General features: G+C 37.9%; 1 protein-coding gene and 1 non-coding gene across 4 annotated transcripts in view; both read left to right on the top strand.

Moving 5' to 3' along the window:
- Window positions 1–18,164, top strand: part of MLLT3 (MLLT3 super elongation complex subunit) — a 280,535-nt gene that overhangs the window by 111,245 nt on the left and 151,126 nt on the right. The gene's annotated exons all lie outside the window — the stretch shown is intronic.
- Window positions 684–793, top strand: LOC114212461 (U6 spliceosomal RNA). Its single transcript, XR_003609968.1, has one exon. It is a non-coding gene; the product is annotated as a U6 spliceosomal RNA (small nuclear RNA).

Here is an 18,164-nt window from a genome sequence, read left to right as displayed (position 1 = left end):
GATGCAGGGCTCCATCTCAGGACCCTGGGATCACGACCTGAGCCAGAGGCAGATGCTTAACTGAAACTAACTGAGCCATCCAGAGGCCCTGACCCAGGCATCTTGTTGGTAAATGTAGGTTGTGATTCAGTAGGTTTGGAGTAGGGTCTGAGATTTTTATTTCTCTTAAGTTCCCAGGTTTGTAGAACACACTCTGAAGCAAGTAAGAGGCTTTTCTGAGTATAATTTTTGGTGTGGCTGCCCATAGTATTCAACATTTTACAGTTAAGTGTAGTAGATAGAAAAATGATTTTCCCATATGCCCCGTTTTTGTCTGGAGGACAAAAAGATAGTGGTAGACTCCCATTAGTTAAGTAGCTTGCTAATAGTTTGGCAGGAATGAAGTATAGGCATTTCCCATTCAACTAGCTGTAAGTGTATTACATTTTTAAATTTATGAAAGTGGTGTAGTTTAAAAGCCAGCCTCTCATTGAGATGCCAGTTACCCTAGGAGGAAGAAAAATCATTTTGGATATATGTGGAGTACAACTATGGGCTTATTTCTTTCCTCTGGAAAGATCTCTTTGTATCTATAAAACTAATAAAATAATTACATCCTTGAATGTTAATATATATAAAGTTAAATGATTTTTTGTGGGTATTAAAATAAGTTCAGGTCTAACTTGGTTGTGTTTGGAGAAGAGTTTGTGGTTGCTTCTATAAAAAATAAAATAAAATTGGAATGATACAGAAAAGATTAGCATGGTCCCTGCATAAGGATGATGGACAAGTTCATGAAGAGAAGAGTTTAATATTGAGGAAATGTTCATGGTGGGAAAACTTGCCTGTTTGAAGGATAAAAATGGAGAACTAATTTGAAAATAATTTTTAACTGTCACCATTTTTTTTTAAACCTTTAAGATGGGCAGCCTAGCAAAATTGTACCAAGTGATATTGAATACATTGGTCTTGAATAGTTTCCAAGAAAACTTCAGGCAGTTGGATTTATCTGGGAAATATTGAAATATGAATTTGAGGCTAGGAAAAAATGTTTAGAGAGATAAAGTCAAATACTTCAAAGAATTATTTGCTTATATCTTAAAAAAATGACTCAGTTTTTGTTAATTTTGAGCTTTTATGTAATTGAAGGTTAAAAACAAAGAAAAAATGAGCATCTTTAAAGCTTTCTGAATTAGTGCATAAATCTGATCTTCCTTGAGGAATGGGAAGAGATGTAACCAAATGGCTGTTATCTCTATAGATGATGTGACAGACCGTAGAAATCATCCACAACAGTAAAAATCCCCTAGGATCTGACACAGGTGGGAAAAAATTCCCAGGGATTCTGGAAGTCAAATTGTGTTTATCTACTGTAATGATAACTGATAACCAAATTAATTTTAACTATGATACTCTAGTATTCAGATAATAAATGAATTTTTTTCTAAGTGCATCTTCCAAAAGATTGAGGCTGTAGTTATCTGAAAAATTTTCATCTGTGTTTCAGATGGTTAAGTGTGTGGAAGTATATGTTCTAGAAAAGTAAGGAAGGAGGTATGCATTCCATGGGGGCTAGGTGTTAAAATGACAGTAGTGTTTTTTATTTGTATTTGTATTTTTTTTTAAGATTTTATTTGAGAGAGAGAGAGAGAGAGAGCACAAGAGGGAGGAGGGGCAGAGGGAGAAGCAGACTCCCCACTGAGCAGGGAGCCCGAGGCGGGACTTGATCCTGGAATTCCAGGAACATGACCTGAGCTGAAGGCAGTCACTTAACCAACTGAGCCACCCAGGCGCCCTGTATTTGTATTTGTATTTGTATTTTTTTAGAGAGAGGGAAAACGAAAGAGGGGCAGAGGGAGAGAGAGAGAGAGACAATCCCAAACAGGCTCCATGTTCAGTGCAAAGCCCAATGTGGGGCTCGATCTCATGACCCTGAGATCATGATCTAAGCTGAAATCAAGAGTTGGATACTTAACTGACTGAGCTACCCAGGCACTCCTGTTTTTATTTCTATTTTTTATTGTTTGACAGTAACATATTTTAAAGCATGAACAGTAGGAAAATAACTGTGGTGTTACAGAGGAAACAATTATACATGCACATTGTAGACCATTTGGGAAAAGACAATAAAAAATTTGAAAACCCAGTGTACTTTCTAATTTTTTTTCTATGTAGTTTAAAAAATGTAGTTGCCCTTTTCTTCACTGTAATGTAACTTATTTCCCATATGATTGCACATTTTTGGGGTGAACGTTATTTTCTATGGCTGCATAATATTCCACTTATAAAAGAAATATCATTTGGGTAGTCATTCCTTCTTAGACATTTAAGTGAATTTATATGTTTTTCTAGGATGAATAATACTATAATGAACATCTGTGTATAATACTTTTCTTTGATCAGAATTTTCTTCTTAGGTCAGATTGCCAGAACTGAAATTCATATTCTTATAGGACACCTTTCCTTAAAAGTTCTTTGTGAAGTTGAGGGACTGTTTACAAAGAAATACTAACCCTTCCTGAGTGTTAAAAGATAAGGATGTTATGACAAGGTGTTAAAAGCTAAGCTGGAGTTGGACAGCTCAAATTAACCTGGTTCTATCTTTGACACCTGTTTTTAACACTTGTTGAAAAGGGAAAAAAATTGGGCTAAAAATTGGTCTTTTGGTAGGTTTTGATAGGTTGGATTCTTTCTAAGGAAATGAGTTGTTTATATGGCAGATGCCTTTAAAAATATTTTGCTAATAAGTAAGAGTAGGCGGACACTTGAAGATAAAGTTTCTAATAATAAGTTTATAATGTTTAACTCCTAGCCCTCTTGACTTTAATTTAGGGCAAATGTATGGAGGTAGTTGTGATTCACTAAGCAAATAGAAGAAAAAGAGGGAAACAAGAATAATACTGCCATAGGAAAAAAATAGAAACTGTCTCACAATTCAGACTATAGACTGATTTGTAATATTTATTCTTAGCCAAATTTTAAACATAAGACAGGGCGCCTGGGTGGCTCAGTTGGTTAAGTGGCTGCCTTTGGCTCAGGTCATGATCCTGGAGTCCCTGGATCGAGTCCCACATCGGGCTCCCTGCTCGGCGGGGAGTCTGCTTCTCCCTCTGACCCTCCCCCATCTCATGTGCTCTCTCTCTCTCAAATAAATAAATAAAATCTTAAAAAAAATATATGTAAACATAAGACAGTTGGATAGGTAAGCCATAAATCCATCCTAGTTGCTCCATAAAGTTTCAAAAAACCCTGAATTTCTAATTAGCCCACATCATTTTAGTTGCCCTAGTGTCTTCTCACAATAGATTTAGAGCCAGAACAGAAGGTTTGCAAGACCAGGTCTATAAGCTATATTTTCTATGTGTATTTTACTGGAGTTCTTATTTTAGTTGAGAAATTTTAGTTTTCAAGTGGTTTTTAATTTTTCTGGATTGTAATGATCTCTTCTATATAGTGAAATGTCTGTAGAGAATATTTTTTTCAATTAATTCCAAGACATTGATATATACATAAATGTAGGAATTAATGAAGTACTGTTTTCATCATTTTTATGTTTGTGACTATATTTTGAAGAATGTATATCAACTATAAATTAACTTTTTTAGAGGGAGGAGGGAGAGGGCACTGTGGGGAGGGGGAGAGGGAGAGAATCTTAAGCAGGCTCTATGCCCAGTGGGGAGCCCGATGTGGGGCTTGATCTCACAACTCTGAGATCATGACCTGAGCTAAAATCAAGAGTTGACTGAGACACAAAGGCTCCCCTATAAGTTAATTTTTAACTACATAACATTTGGTACATATAAGAGAATATAAGTAACGTATAAAGTAAAAAGCAAAATAATAAAATGAACGTCCATGAAGCTACCATTCAACTTGAACTAGAACATGACCAAATTATCTCTGAGTTCCTTTCCTAGCCCGTTCAGTTTCACAGAGCTTTCAGGTTAAAAAGATCTTGGTGCCTACTTTTCTAAATTAGAATTAGTATGCTACTAGCCTTTGGAAGAAATCTAAACGGGTATATGCAATTTACATTAGGAACACCTGCAGATTAATGATTGATGTCAATGCGTATACATAATTCATAATGACAAAGTGTTTAAAAATAGGACATTAGCATTGAAATTGTTATCTATGCTAGATTTAAACTTAAAAAATACTTCTTAGACTAGAAATTGTCTTTATCTAAAGAGGCTATTTTAAAAATATCACTGAATATAAAAACAACATAGATATATTATTTGTACATAAAAGACCAAATATGTGTTTATTTAACAATATAAAATCACATTACATGTTGGAAATCCAGGGTTTTTTTTTTTTTTTTTTTTTTAAGAGGAAATTATGTATCCCATCCACCAAGGACCTTCTGTGTTTCCAGATCTTTGCCTCATTTTCTGGGAATCAAGATTTCAAGGTTAAAAGGATGCGTGGGTGGCTCAGTTAAGTGTCTGCCTTGGCTCAGGTCATGATCCCAGGGTGCTGGGATTCAGTCACGAATTGGGCTCCCTGCTCAGTGGGGAGCTGCTTCTCCCTCTGCCTGCCTCTTCCCATTTGTGCTCTTTCTGTCTCTCTCTCTCTGACAAATAAATACATAAAATCTTAAAAAAAACACCTATTTAAAAGTTATACACAACAAATTATCATTAGAGGAAAGTACTATTGATTAATAAAGTTGCAGGTATATTATGTGATTATTTAAAGGTTCCCCCCCCAATATTTTTCCCATTTGTACTTTTGCTAATTAACGTTGTGGAATATAGTAGTTTTTGATTTTTCAAATTGATTTTTGACTGAATCTCAGAGAGTAGAAACCCAAATTGCTTTTAAATTTTTTGTTGTCTTAAGCAGTAACCCTTTCAAGATTAGTAAACAAATTTTATTCATCTCATAAAACCATTGCAGGTGATTGTCTCTGAGTCTGTCTTCCTCATAAAATAAATGATAGATTTCAATTTTGGCTTATATTTCCCCCCGATTTCTTTCCATATTATCATTGCCTTTTTTTATTTTTAAGATTTTATTTATTTATTTGACAGAGACAGAGCACAAACAGGGGGAGAAGCAGGCTCCCACCTGATCAGGGAGCCCGATGTGGGGCTCGATCTCAGGACCCTGAGATCATGACCTGAGCTGAAGGCAGTTGCTTAATGACTGAGCCACCCTGGTGCCCCTTATCATTGCCTTTTATCTGAAATTTTCTGCTTTTTTAAAATTTAATTTTATTATGTTAGTCACCGTACATTACATCATTAGTTATTGATGTAGTGTTCCATGATTCATTGTTTTCTTATAACACCCAGTGCTCCATGCAGTACGTGCCCTCCTTAATACCCATCACCGGGCTAACCAATCCCCCCACCCCCTTCCCCTCGAAAACCCTGTTTGTTTCTCAGAGTCCATAGCCTCTCATGGTTCGTCTCTCCCTCCGATTCCCCCACCTTCATTTTTCCCTTCCTTCTCCTAATGTCCTCCCTGCTATTCCTTATGTTCCACAAATAAGTGAAACCATATGATAATTGACTTTCTCTGCTTGACTTATTTCACTTAGCATCATCTCCTCCAGTCCCATCCATGTTGATGTAAAAGTTGGGTATTCATCCTTTCTGATGGCTGAGTAATATTCCATTGTATATATGGACCACATCTTCCTTATTCATTCATCTTTGAGCAGGAGTATGAGCGTCTGGATAGTGTGGTGTAACTGGTGTTCCTCACTTTTCCTTTAAAAAAGCTCTCATATGGCTGTAACTTTCTTCTGCTTTTTTTTTTTTTTAAGATTATTTTATTGAGAGAGAGAGAGAGAGTGCCAGTGCAATGAGGGGCAGAGGGAGAGAGAGAGAGAATCTCAAGCAGACTCTACCCTCAGTGCGGGGCTCAGTCTCACGACCCTGAGATCATGACCTGAGCCAAAATCAAGAGTCGGACACTTAACCGTCTGAGCCACCCAGACGCCCCTTAACTTTTTTCTTCTTTTTTTTTTAATTTAAATTTAAAAATTTTTTAAAGATTTTGTTTATTCATTTGAGACAGAGAGATACAGAGAGGGAGAGCATGAGTAGGGGGAGAGGCAGAGGGAAAGGGAGAAGGAGACTCCCCACTGAGCCAGGAGCCCGATGTGGGTCTTGATCCCAGGACCCCAGGACCCCAGGATCATGACCTGAGCCGAAGGCAGATGCTTAACCATCTGAGCCACCCAGGTACCCAACTTTTTTCTTCTTATAATGCCATATTTTAATGGGTTTGTGGATTAAGAATAAAAAGAAAAGTGATTTTACATTAAAACTTAACTTTTTGGGTGGCTCAGTCGGTTGAATGTCTGCCTTCAGCTCGGGTCATGATCCCAGGGTTCTGGGATCGAGCCCCGCATCAGGCTCCCTGTTCGGCAAAGAGCCTGCTTCTCACTCTGCCTACTTGTGCTCTCTCTCTCTCTGTCAAATAAATAAATGTCTTTAAAAAAAACAAAAAACAAAAAAACTTAACTTTTTAGGGGCACCTGGGTGATTCAGTTGGTTAAGCTTTGGACTCTTGATTGGGTCTCAGGTTGTGATCTCAGGGTATGAGATTGAGCCCCACGTAGGGCTCTGGGCTGGGCATGGAGCCTGCTTAAGATTCTCTCTTTTCCCTTTCCCTCTGCCTGCCCCCCACTCCCCTTGCACTTTCGCTGGCTGGGGAGGGGCCTTAACCTTTTATTCACTAAATATCTATCTTGATTTTTGAATGTATAGGAACAAATATGTGGTTACATAGGTTTGTATTTATTTTTAGCAATGTTTTTTCTCTCAGGTTACCTGCTATAAGGACATTATAAAATTGTCCTTTTGATTTAGAGAACTTTTTCATTTGAAACTATGTAAAGTTTCTTCTTTTTGAACTTTAAAAATAAATTACTTTGTTGTAGAGTAAGATTCAGTCATCTTCTAGCTGAAAAATTTTTTTTTAAGATTTATTATTTATTTTATTCAGGGAGAGGCACAGGGAGAGGGAAAGAGAATCCCAGGCCGACTCGGCACTCAGTGCAGAGTTGGATGTGGGGATTGATCCCACAACCCCAAGGTTAGTACCTGAGCCAAAACCAAGAGTCTGATGCTCAACCTGCTGCGCCACCCGGGTACCCTGAAATTTTTTTTTTAATTTTTTTTTTTAAGATTTTATTTATTTATTTGACAGAGACACAGCGAGAGAGAGAGCACAAGCAGGGGGAGTGGGAGAGGGAGAAGCAGGCTTCCCGCGGAGCAGGGAGCCCGATGCGGGGCTCGATCCCAGGACCCTGGGATCCTAATCTGAGCCGAAGGAGATGCTTAATGACTGAGCCACCCAGGCGCCCCTAGGTACCCTGAAATTTTAAACTCATAAATGTTATGGGCCAATTAGCTTTTTTACATGTAAGTCAGCCATCAACCACTCTGGTCGTCAGCAAGTTACTTAACGCTTTTATTCCTCTGTTTCCTCATCTGTGCGGTGGAAGGAGGTAGCTTTTCAGGGTGGTTGTGAGAATGAGAGGAGTTGTTATGTCTGAGCACTTTTATGGAAATACTTGCATTACTTTTCTGTCACTGCCATAACAGAGAAACAGAAATATAGCTGCTGAAAACCACACAAATAGCGTTCTCCTGGTTCTGTAGGTTAGAAGCTGGGATTAGCTCAACTGGTTTCTCTACTAGAGTTTCATGAGCCTGAAATTCAGGCGTTGGTCGGCTAGGCTGTTCATTGGGAGGCTCAGGGAACAATATGCTCCTGGGCTTATTCAGGTTGTCCTCCGACTCTAGTTCCTGTGGTTGGAGAGTTGACGTCTGTTTCTTTGTAAACTGTCCGCTGGGCCAGCCTTAGCTTCTAGAGATTTCTCCAGTCCTTTGCATGTGGGCCTGTACATTTCAGAGCCAGCAAGGGCTCTGCAAATGCTTTTCATGCTGAGAAATTTCTCTGACTTCTGCTGTTGCTGCATCTCTCCTATTCCTCTTGTACCACATCTCTCTCTAATTAGAGCTGGGGAAGGTTCTCTGCTTTACAGTCTCCTGTGATTCGCTCAGGACCATCTGCATAATACATGATAATCCTTATAGCCTGTGGTCAGTTGATTAGTGATCTTAATTACATCTGCAAAATCTCTTCACAGCAGTACCTAGAGTAGTTTTTTTTTTTTTTTTTAAGATTTTATTTATTTGTTTGACGGACGAGATCGGGCACGTTCAGGGTGGTATGGCCGAGAGTGGGAGAGGGAGAAGCAGGCTTCCCGCAGAGCAGGGAGCCCGACGAGGGGCTCGATCCCAGGACCCCGAGACCATGACCTGAGCTGAAGGCAGACGCTCAACAACTGAGCCACCCAGGCGCCCCCAGACTAGTTTTTGACTGAATAATGAGAGGACAGGAATCTTCGGGACAGCTTCAGAATTCTGCCTGTGATCGTGCTCAAAAATGGTAGTGAGGAATAGTCTGGGAGTGATAGGCAGTGATGAAAGAAATCACATGTTTACCTGAGGAGTATGGAGTAAATTGTTTAAATCCCTTGTAGGTAGGCACTGTTCCTTACTTTTTTGTATCTTTAGGGCCTTATGGCTTGCCATATATTTATTTAAATATCTGCCATTGGTTGATAGCTTGAATGTAATTTCTCTCTCTCTTTTTCTAAAGATTTTATTGATTTATTTGAGAGAGAGAAAGAGAATGAGAGAGAGAAAAAGAGCATGAGAGCGGGGAGGGTCAGAGGGAGAAGCAGGCTCCCCACAGAGCAGGGAGCCCCATGTGGGACTCGATCCTGGGACTCCAGGATCATGACCTGAGCTGAAGGCAGTCGCTTAACCAACTGAATCACCCAGGTGCCCCTGTAATTTCTCTTTTGATTTTATTCATTTTTTTAAAAGATTTTATTTATTTATTCATGAGAGACAGACAGAGGCAGAGGGAGAAGCAGGCTCCCAATGCGGAACTCGACCCCAGGACCCTGGGATCATGACCTGAGCCGAAGGCAGACGCTTAACCATCTGAGCCACCCAGGCACCCTGATTTTATTCATTTTATTTCTTGGACTTACTAAAAGTACTGTAGGACTTTCGTTTAATATTTCTGGTCCCACTGTGGAATGATTTAATATTTCTGGTACCACTGTGAAATGAGTTTCCCGTTACCTTTTTTGCTACTTTTCATTTTCATTAAATCACGGAGATAAAATAGCTTGTTCTTGTATTATAAGCTGCCAACAACCTTTTGTTATTGGAACAGAAATTTTGACGTATTTTGTCTTGTACTCATCAAGGATTTGTTAGTCTTTTATGTACTCTTAACCATGTCTCCTGTGACTGTATTTGAAGAAGATAGGTTGTAAGTAGAGCATACTGTTGATAGTTGGACGTAGAGTTGTCCACCTGCCCCAGCAGAAGGGGGCGCCCTATTGCTGTTTTCAGGGTGGCCTCCTTAACACTGAACCTATAACCACAGTGGCCAGCAAGGTGATAATCACTCAGCGTTCCTCTTACCATTTCGGGACATTTTCCCAATCAGCAAATCTAGGACTTCCTTTCATGATTTTAATCAGACATATTGGAGATCTGCCAAGAAAGAAGAGTATAAATCATCACCTTTAAGAAGCCAAGATCTTTGAAAAGGCGTTAAGCCTTTTAATGACAATGTTTTTAGAATATTTACATGGGTCAGTCTGTATATATGGAAACCTATTTGTCTCAGGGACCCTCCTCATTAACATTTAAAAAAAATTATTTTTCTTATACTCTTTCCATCAGATTGGCTTGTTCATCCCTCCATCCCCTATAACCTCCACCGCCTTAATCCTGTGTTATGCAAAGAGAAATGAGGAGTTTATTTAATATACTTTTGTGGAAAAGTGTTCACTTTGTTACTTCCTTTTATTCATAAGTGATGTCTTGGAATCTTTTCTGCTTTTTCTGACTCTTAGACAAAAATACATGTCTGTCCTCCCCTTCCTAAAAAGATGCATAACATGAAACAACCCTTTGTGCCAAAAAGTTTAAACACTTTTTACCCAAGTACCTTGCTTACCTTGCTGCCTTTGAATCTGATAATGAGGGCTGGCTGGGCATGCATATGGTTAGTTCTTTCAAGAATGCCTTTCTGTCTAAATCTAGGATCAACAATGTCCATTCATTGTTCCTTTGATCTTTCTGTATGTTTTGCAGACTCATCTGGCAATCTTGTTCTCTCGTGGAAAACTGGGCATTTATTTGTTCTTTTCCTTTACTACCTATAAACTGAATTCGAGCCTTCTTTTACCAAATTTCATTTCAGGAGAACACATCTTTTAAAAGCTCTTTGAAAGAATCAGATTCTGTGTTGTTTTGTTTTGTTTTGTTTTTTAAGTAAGATCTCTGCCCACCATGGGGCTCGAACTCACGACCCCGAGATCAAGAGTTGCTTGCTCCCTCCGGCTGAGACAGCCAGGCGCCCTTACATATTGCCTTTTTAAAAGTATTTTTAAAAAGTAATCCATGTTATCTAAATAGGTTAAAAGTATCATATTTATTTAATTTGTTGAGGAAGTTATTCTGAGATCATTTATTTAGAGTCTTCTAAATTCTTGACAGTTTTTCAGTTTTCTTTCAATTGATATACATTGTTCAATTTGTCTTATAGATCACCAGTCTGATTATAAATTTTTTAAAATATTTGAGAGAGAGAAGGAGAGAGAGAGAGAGTGTGTGAGCACATACTCGCATGAGCACACTAGCAGGGAGGAGGGGCAAAGGGGAAGCAGGCTCCTCCCGTGAGCAAGGAGCCCGATGAGGGACTCTATCCCAGGACCCTGAGGTCACAACCTGAGCCAAAGGCAGACGCTTAACCAACTGGGTCACCCAGGTGCCCCATGATTATTAATTTTTTTAACTGTAAAATGTACGTACATAAAATTTCGTTTCCACTATTGTGAACTATACAGTTCAGTGGCATTAAGCACATTCCCATTGTTCCATAACTTTCTCCACCATCCATCTCTAGAACTTTTTCATCATCCCAAACTGAAAGTCTGTATGCAGGGAAACAATAACTCCCCTTTCCTTTCTCTCTCCTCCTCCTGGCAACCACCATTCTACTTTCTGTCTCTATGAATTTGACTTAATTGATTTGTTTTTATAATGTTTACCTTAACAAAACATTTATCCTTCAAGGCGTGACTGGGGGTATGGTCTGGGGGCAGGGAGGAAGAGTTGATTTATAGGTATCAGATTAAATTTACTGCCTAGGGAATTAATAAGTAACCTTTACCTGCCTTGTATATTTGATTACTTTTTATTTGCAGGATTTGAACACTGGGAATATATGAATATAACTTGTCTTTAAAATGCTATGTTTTTGAAGAAAAGAAAATAAAGTTTTGAACTTTGAATTAAGGGCTTTGCTGATACTCATCTCTCTTAAATATATATATTTTTTCAATTTGGCTTTTCTTCAGATCATTTTACTTCCCATCTTGAATGTTTAGTCTATGACTCCTAGAGTTCATTGGGAATAATTCCTTGTTTTTTTAGACAGCTAAGGTCTTGATTTTTGACATAGATATGTCTCACATGCCATAAAGTTGTTTTGAAATTAGTTTGATAAGAGTGAGGTGTTCATAAATTATACCATTTGGGTTGTGGATATTTTGCCTGATAACTACATTACTGGTACAGACTGACTGTTTTTCTAGAATGGGGGCAAATGGTCTTCTTTCTCATTGTAGAAAGGTGGGAGTTTTCCTGAATGATACTGATTAGGGAATACATAGCAATTTTCTGGGTTTGGGGAAAGCATGGCTTGAGTTCAAAACTGGTTAGGTTGTCTTTTCAGGAGTGGCTCTAGGCTTCTCCAAAGGCAGTATTGTTCATTCATTTTGTAAACAATTGAATGATATGTTGGCTATAAATAGAATTTCATTCCAGTAGTGAAGGTCCTATGATTTTCCTAAATAGCAGCAGCAAGTTTTTAGCCTTGGATAGATGGAGTTAAAGGTAAATAGAGGCCACAGTTTCACAAGAAGCGCTTCAACCCTTTGTTCCTTACCTGTGGTAGACCAGGAGAGCAAATGAAAGATGAGGCAGGGGACCTTGTAGAATTAACTAGTTCTGCCTTGCAACTTTTATGCACCAGCTTCACCATCTTTTTAGCTAATGTCTTTTCTGCCATGACTTTAGGTAATAAGCATAGACAAATATGTGTATATGTACTTTGTTTTTTCATGTTCTGATTCAGTAATTCTGTCTTAGAATTTCAACATAAAACAGTCAATAGCCATGGTGCATATGTGTACATGTACTTTGTTTTTTCATGTTCTGATTCAGTAATTCTGTCTTAGAATCTCAACATAAAACAGTCAATAGCCATGGTGCATTTCTATAACGTTTCTCAGGTGGAGGTGGTTTTGTTGTTATAGAATGTCATGGGTAGTAGCTAAGTGGGTTTTTGTTTACTCCCAGATTCCTCTCTATTCCAGTTTTCTATTAATTAACAAATGCTGATATACAAAGACGGTAAAACTTAACATCCCTTGCCTTTGGGGGAATAAACCAGCAGACGGAGGCCCTTAGACATCCCCTGGAAGCATGCAGACTCTCCTGTAATGACAGAACTGTAGGAGCAACTCCTCCTGACAGTTCAAAGTTTCATAAAGGCAAACCGTGAGCTGGCCCTTGAAGAATAAGTCGAAAGATTTATTGCCGTGCGCCTGATACCAATTTGCGTTGTAGGAGTGTGATCTTATCTTATTTTAAATTCTTTGCCAATCTTTTAGAAATACTGTCTTTTGCCTTTTTTTTTTTTTTAAACCAGCGAGTTGGACTATCTTTTCATATATTTATTTACTAGCCGCTCTTTTCTTTGGAGGGTTGCCAGTTAGCGGACTTCCCCATTTCTCTCATTAATTGTCAAGACTGCTTTATGTTCGTGTTGGCTTACCGAAGACAGGATGTTTGTTGGAATTGTGGTAAAGGTATGGATTGATTTATGGGAAATTAACCTTTTTTGGGTGATATTCCATCTTCCCTGTCAAAGGGCATGCTATATTTTTTCTTTTATTCAGGTCTTCTAGCTCTCTCAGTAAAGTGATATACAGCTTTGTTTGTGGGTAATATGTGTTTTGAGTTCCTTAAGTTTTTGTTGCTTTTGTAAATGGAGCCCTTTGTTCCATTGTATTTTGGAAGGCGTGATTCCAGAATGTGATTATTGTACTATGGAGGAAAGCTATATATATTTTTTGTGTATCACCTAATTTCTGGAGATTCTTTTGGTTCCAGAACTTTTTCAGTGGACTTTCTGTATTTTCCCTGATAGACAGTAATTTTCCCACAAGTAATTGTGTATGGATCATCTCTGCTTGTTTGTTGTATTTATTATATGTGCTGGGGTTTTCAAAACAGTTTTGAATCATGCTGGTATTAGTGGTCCTTCTTCTTGAAGGCATACAAGAGTTCAGTGAAAATATTTTGGCAAACGAAAAAGCAGAGCTCAACACTTGAATATAACTGATGACAGACAAAAATGCGTTTTAGGAAATGTATGATTAACTATGGCTTGCATGTGAAGGAAGTGTTAACTTCATGGCTGAGAGTAATACGTACACTTGTGCAGACATCTAATATTATTTTGTCATTATTTTGGCAATTGTATATTTATGTGTTGTACATATATAGTGCACATTTTAGATCAAGTGAAGTCTGTTTGCACAGTGCAGTTACAATTAATGGCACTGATTTATTCATCATTCAAAAAATGTAAAAATCTCTCCTTATTTTCCAATCCCACTCCTAGGGGGAAATCACTGTTAGGTTTGTTGTTTACCCCTCCAGTCTTTTCTGTAGGTATTTAATCACTCTGTGTACACACACTCATGTCTGCATGTGTTTATATATTCTTTTACAAAAACAGGATAATTTAAAGCATAAAGTATAGTAACTTCTTAGAAACTTAGCAATAAAATATATTGTGCATCTCTTTTTATGTGATTGATGATTTTTTTTGTGATTGATGATTTTTTTAAAGTCTTGGCTCTGTTCTGCACTATATTATTACGGTCGTAACATTTCATAGCTATTTATTTTTGGAGGATATGAGAAGTAAGCAGGTGAAGGTATATCACAGCAAATAACTTACTTGAAAATAAGCTCTATTGTTTAGGTTTCCTTATTTATATAAATCAATTATTCTAGGAGCCAGTTAGTGAAAAACTCTCTTAAAATCATGTGGGATTTATATTTCCCTAAGAGAATTTTACCAATTAAAAGCAATTTAGATATGTAAAATCCAGTCATTAACCGAGTCATGAATATGCTCTTGCTTTAAAAATCTGATTAAGAAAAATACAGATTTTCACCAGGGGACTTATATAAGTTTGATTCATGTTTTCAAAGACCTTTGCCATACTCCTTATCTTTTGAAAATATTTAACTGAGTTCAGGATGTGAGTGTGATTATATAATTATTGTTTTCTGGGTCATAGTGTTCTTATGTTCACAATTTGTTTTCAGTATTTCATCAAATGTTTTGAATACTTGGGGTAAGTACCATACTGGGTCCTGGCAATACCAAGCAGGAAAAAAAAAAAAAAGTGGTTCTTTTTATAGATTTTACAGGTTACAGACTTGTAGGGGACCAGAGAAGCAGATTTCAAGCGCACTAAATGTTGCTTATATATAGGCTATAGAGGGGAAATTTATAATTTGGGAGGCGGGGAGCTTATGAGGAAGATGCCTGGAAAGTCTTAGTGGGGAAGGCAGGGAAGAGGAGTAATTTTGGGATTGAGATTTGAAAGATGAAGAAGTTTCTCCTAGGCAGGTGGGTAATAAGGAGAGCCAAGGGCATAAAGGCCAAAAGAATAGAAACCTTTCTAGTTCTATGAGCTGTAGGCAGTCGAGTGTGTCCGTTGAGGAAGTATTAAGCAATGGAGACACTTTTCCAGCACAGCAGTGCAGGGTCATGATGGTAGAATGACTATTCTGTGTTAGAAAACAAGAGCGAAGGGTTAAAGGAATAACTTGGAGAGCATGGTGGAGTATGTATTAGAATTCTCCCATGATAGCTTCATCATCAAAACTTTGAAGAGGCCTAAAAGGAAAATACAGTGACACCAGAAGGCAAATAAAACTTACTTGAGGGGCGCCTGGGTGGCTCAGTCAGTTAAGCATCCGACTCTTGATTTCAGCTCAGGTCATGATCTCTGGGTCGTGAGATCGATTCCCACATCGGGCTCCGTGCTCGGTGTGGAGTCTGCTTGAGATTCTCTCTCTCCCTCTCCCCTTCCCCTCCTCACTAAAGTAAATAAATCTTAAAAAACAAACAAACAAACAAACAAAAACCCCAAAAAACCTTCCTTGATAAGATTTCTCTCCAAGATCAGTTTGCTGGATTGCCCTTTTGTGGACACCATCTTTAGCCAAATCTTTTACAGTATGTTCATATGCCTGCAAATAATAAATCAACTATAATGATATAACTGCTATATTTCATAGATTGTGAGATCTGCATTTAACATCTTTGAAACTGGTATATGTCTACTAATCAGTTCGAGGAGTTTTCCTGGCTATATTTTCTTCTTAGTATGGCATACAGTGATGTTGAATCTGTTTATGATTAGTGGCATCCTACACTTGAAATATGTTAATATTTTGCTGATAGTCATTTAAAAAAACATATAAATATGTATTTTTTAATTTTTTAATTTTAATCCCCTGTAGTTAACATACAGTGTTATATTAGTTTCAGGTGTACAGTACTGTCTTTCAATAGTCCTGTATTAATCAGTGCTCACCATGATCAGTGTACTTAGTCCCCATCACCTACACCTACCCACCCCACCTCTAGTAACCATCACTTTTCTCTGTAGTTGAGTGTGTTCCTTGGATTGTGTTTCTTCCCCCTGCCCACCTCTGTTTGTTTATTTTGTTTCTTAAATTCCACATATGAGTGAAATCATATGGTATATATCTTTTTCTGACTTATTTTGCTTAGCCTTATACTGTGTAGTTCTATTCATGTTGTTGCAGATAGTAAGGTTTCATTCTTTTTTATGATTGAGTAGTATTCTGTTGTGTGTGGGTATAGACACACACACACACACACGCACACTGTGGGTATAGAGACACACACACACACACACACACACACACACACACACACACACACACCCACACCCACCCCTGTATGTATATATGCCCCATCTTCTTTATCCATTCATCTGTCGATGGACACTTGGGCTGCTTGCATAATTTGGCTGTTGTAAATGATGCTGCAGTAAACATAAGGATGCATGTATCCTTTGAATTGCTGTTTTTGTATTTTTTGGATAAATACCCAGTAGAGCAATTACTGGATCATAGGGTTGTTCTATTTGTAACTTTTTGAGGAACCTCCATACTGTTTTCCATAGTGGCTGCATCAGTTTGCATTCCCACCAACAGTGCACAGAGGTTCCTTTTCCACCATTTACTTGCTGATCTTTGTTTCTTACGTTTTTGGTTTTAGCCCTTCTGACAGGTTTGAGGTGTTATCTCCTTGTAGTTTTGATTTGCATTTCCCTGATGAGTGATGTTGTGCATCTTTTCATGTGTCTTTTGGCCATCTGTGTGTGTCTTCTTTGGAGAAATGTTTGTTCATGTCTTCTGCCTATTTTTTAATTGGAAATTGGATTATTTGGGGTTTTTTGGTGTTGTATCAGTTCTTTATATATTTTGGATACTAGCCCTTTATTGGGTATGTCATTTGTAAATATGTATCAGTTCTTTATATATTTTGGATACTAGCCCTTTATTGGATATGTCATTTGTAAATATGTTCTCTCTTTTAGTTTTGTTGATTGTTTCCTTCTCTGTGCAGAAGCTTTTTATTTGGTGTAGTCCCAATAGTTTATTTTTGTTTTTGTTTCCCTTGCCTGAGGAGACGTATCTAGAAAGATTCTCTGACAGCTGATGTCAGAGAAATTCCTGCTGTGCCCTCTCTAGGATTTTTATGGTTTCAGGTATCACAGTTAGGCCCTTAATCCATTTTGAGTTTATTTTTATGTATGGTCTGAGAAAGTGGTCCAGTTTCATTCTTTTGCACGTAGCTGTTCAGTTTTTCCAATACCATTTGTTGAAGAGACTCTATTTCCCATTGTATATTCTTGCCTCCTTTGTTGAAGATTAATTGACCATATAATTATGGGTTTATTTCTGGGTTTCCTGTTCTGTCCCATGGATCTATGTGTCTATTTTTGTGCTAGTCCCATACTATTTTGATTACTACAGCTTTGTAATATAACTTGAAGTCTGGAATTGTGATACCTTCAGTTTTATGTTTCTTTTTCAAGATTGCTGTGGCTATTTGGGGTCTTTTGTGTGTGCATATGTATTTGCTACTTCTTAAAAATCGTAATTATCTTCAGTGATATATGAGTATCTATGGTGGTGTGTCATTGAACATTTCTGATCATTGCCTTAATATGGATTGCTGAGTATGGAATGGTCATTTTGCTTTTAGGGTCTGAAATTATTTACAGTTGTTGCCCTCTAATTGCCTTTTTCTTTTTTACAACTTTTTTTGCATCTGAAGAAGCCATGACAACTTGTCATTTGTCAATTCCAGTTCTCAGCGGCTGAATAGTCAGGTATAATTCTTTTTTTTTTTTTTTTTTAAGATTTTATTTATTTGACAGAGACACAGTGAGAGAGGGAACACAAGCAGGGGGAGTGGGAGAGGGAGAAGCAGGCTTCCCTCGGAGCAGGGAGCCCGATGCGGGGCTTGATCCCAGGACCCTGAGATCACGACCTGAGCCCAAGGCAGATGCTTAACAACTGAGCCACCAGGCGCCCCTAGTCAGGTATAATTCTAAGATCTGCAAAGACAGTTGGAGGTGGGGTGAGGGAAGAGTCTGTTTTTTAGGTTATAAAACAGTCAAGAGGTATTGTATAATGTGTTAAACACAATTAGTATAAGAAACAAGAGGAATAAGTAAATGGCAAGGACAGATGTTTGGTGTCCCCCATTATGAGAGGGGTTCATTACCTGAGAAATAAATGTACAATCATTGGAACTTCTCTTGGATAAAAATAATAAAATGAAACCAGTCTTTTAGTGCCTCTTATACTATTTATCTTAGTTAATATGCATTCTCCTCTTTGGGACTTAACAGAGCTCTGTATTTTTATGATAATCTATTGTTAAACCTCCTGACTAGTAATAGGTAGGAATTCCTGATGGTATATGTTCTT

The sequence above is a fragment of the Eumetopias jubatus genome, unplaced genomic scaffold (assembly GCF_037043125.1).
Source record: "Eumetopias jubatus isolate StellerSeaLion01/CBP00866 unplaced genomic scaffold, mEumJub1_p1.0 scaffold_15, whole genome shotgun sequence".
NCBI classification, from domain to species: domain Eukaryota; kingdom Metazoa; phylum Chordata; class Mammalia; order Carnivora; family Otariidae; genus Eumetopias; species Eumetopias jubatus.
This window is presented reverse-complemented; position numbering and strand designations above follow the sequence as displayed.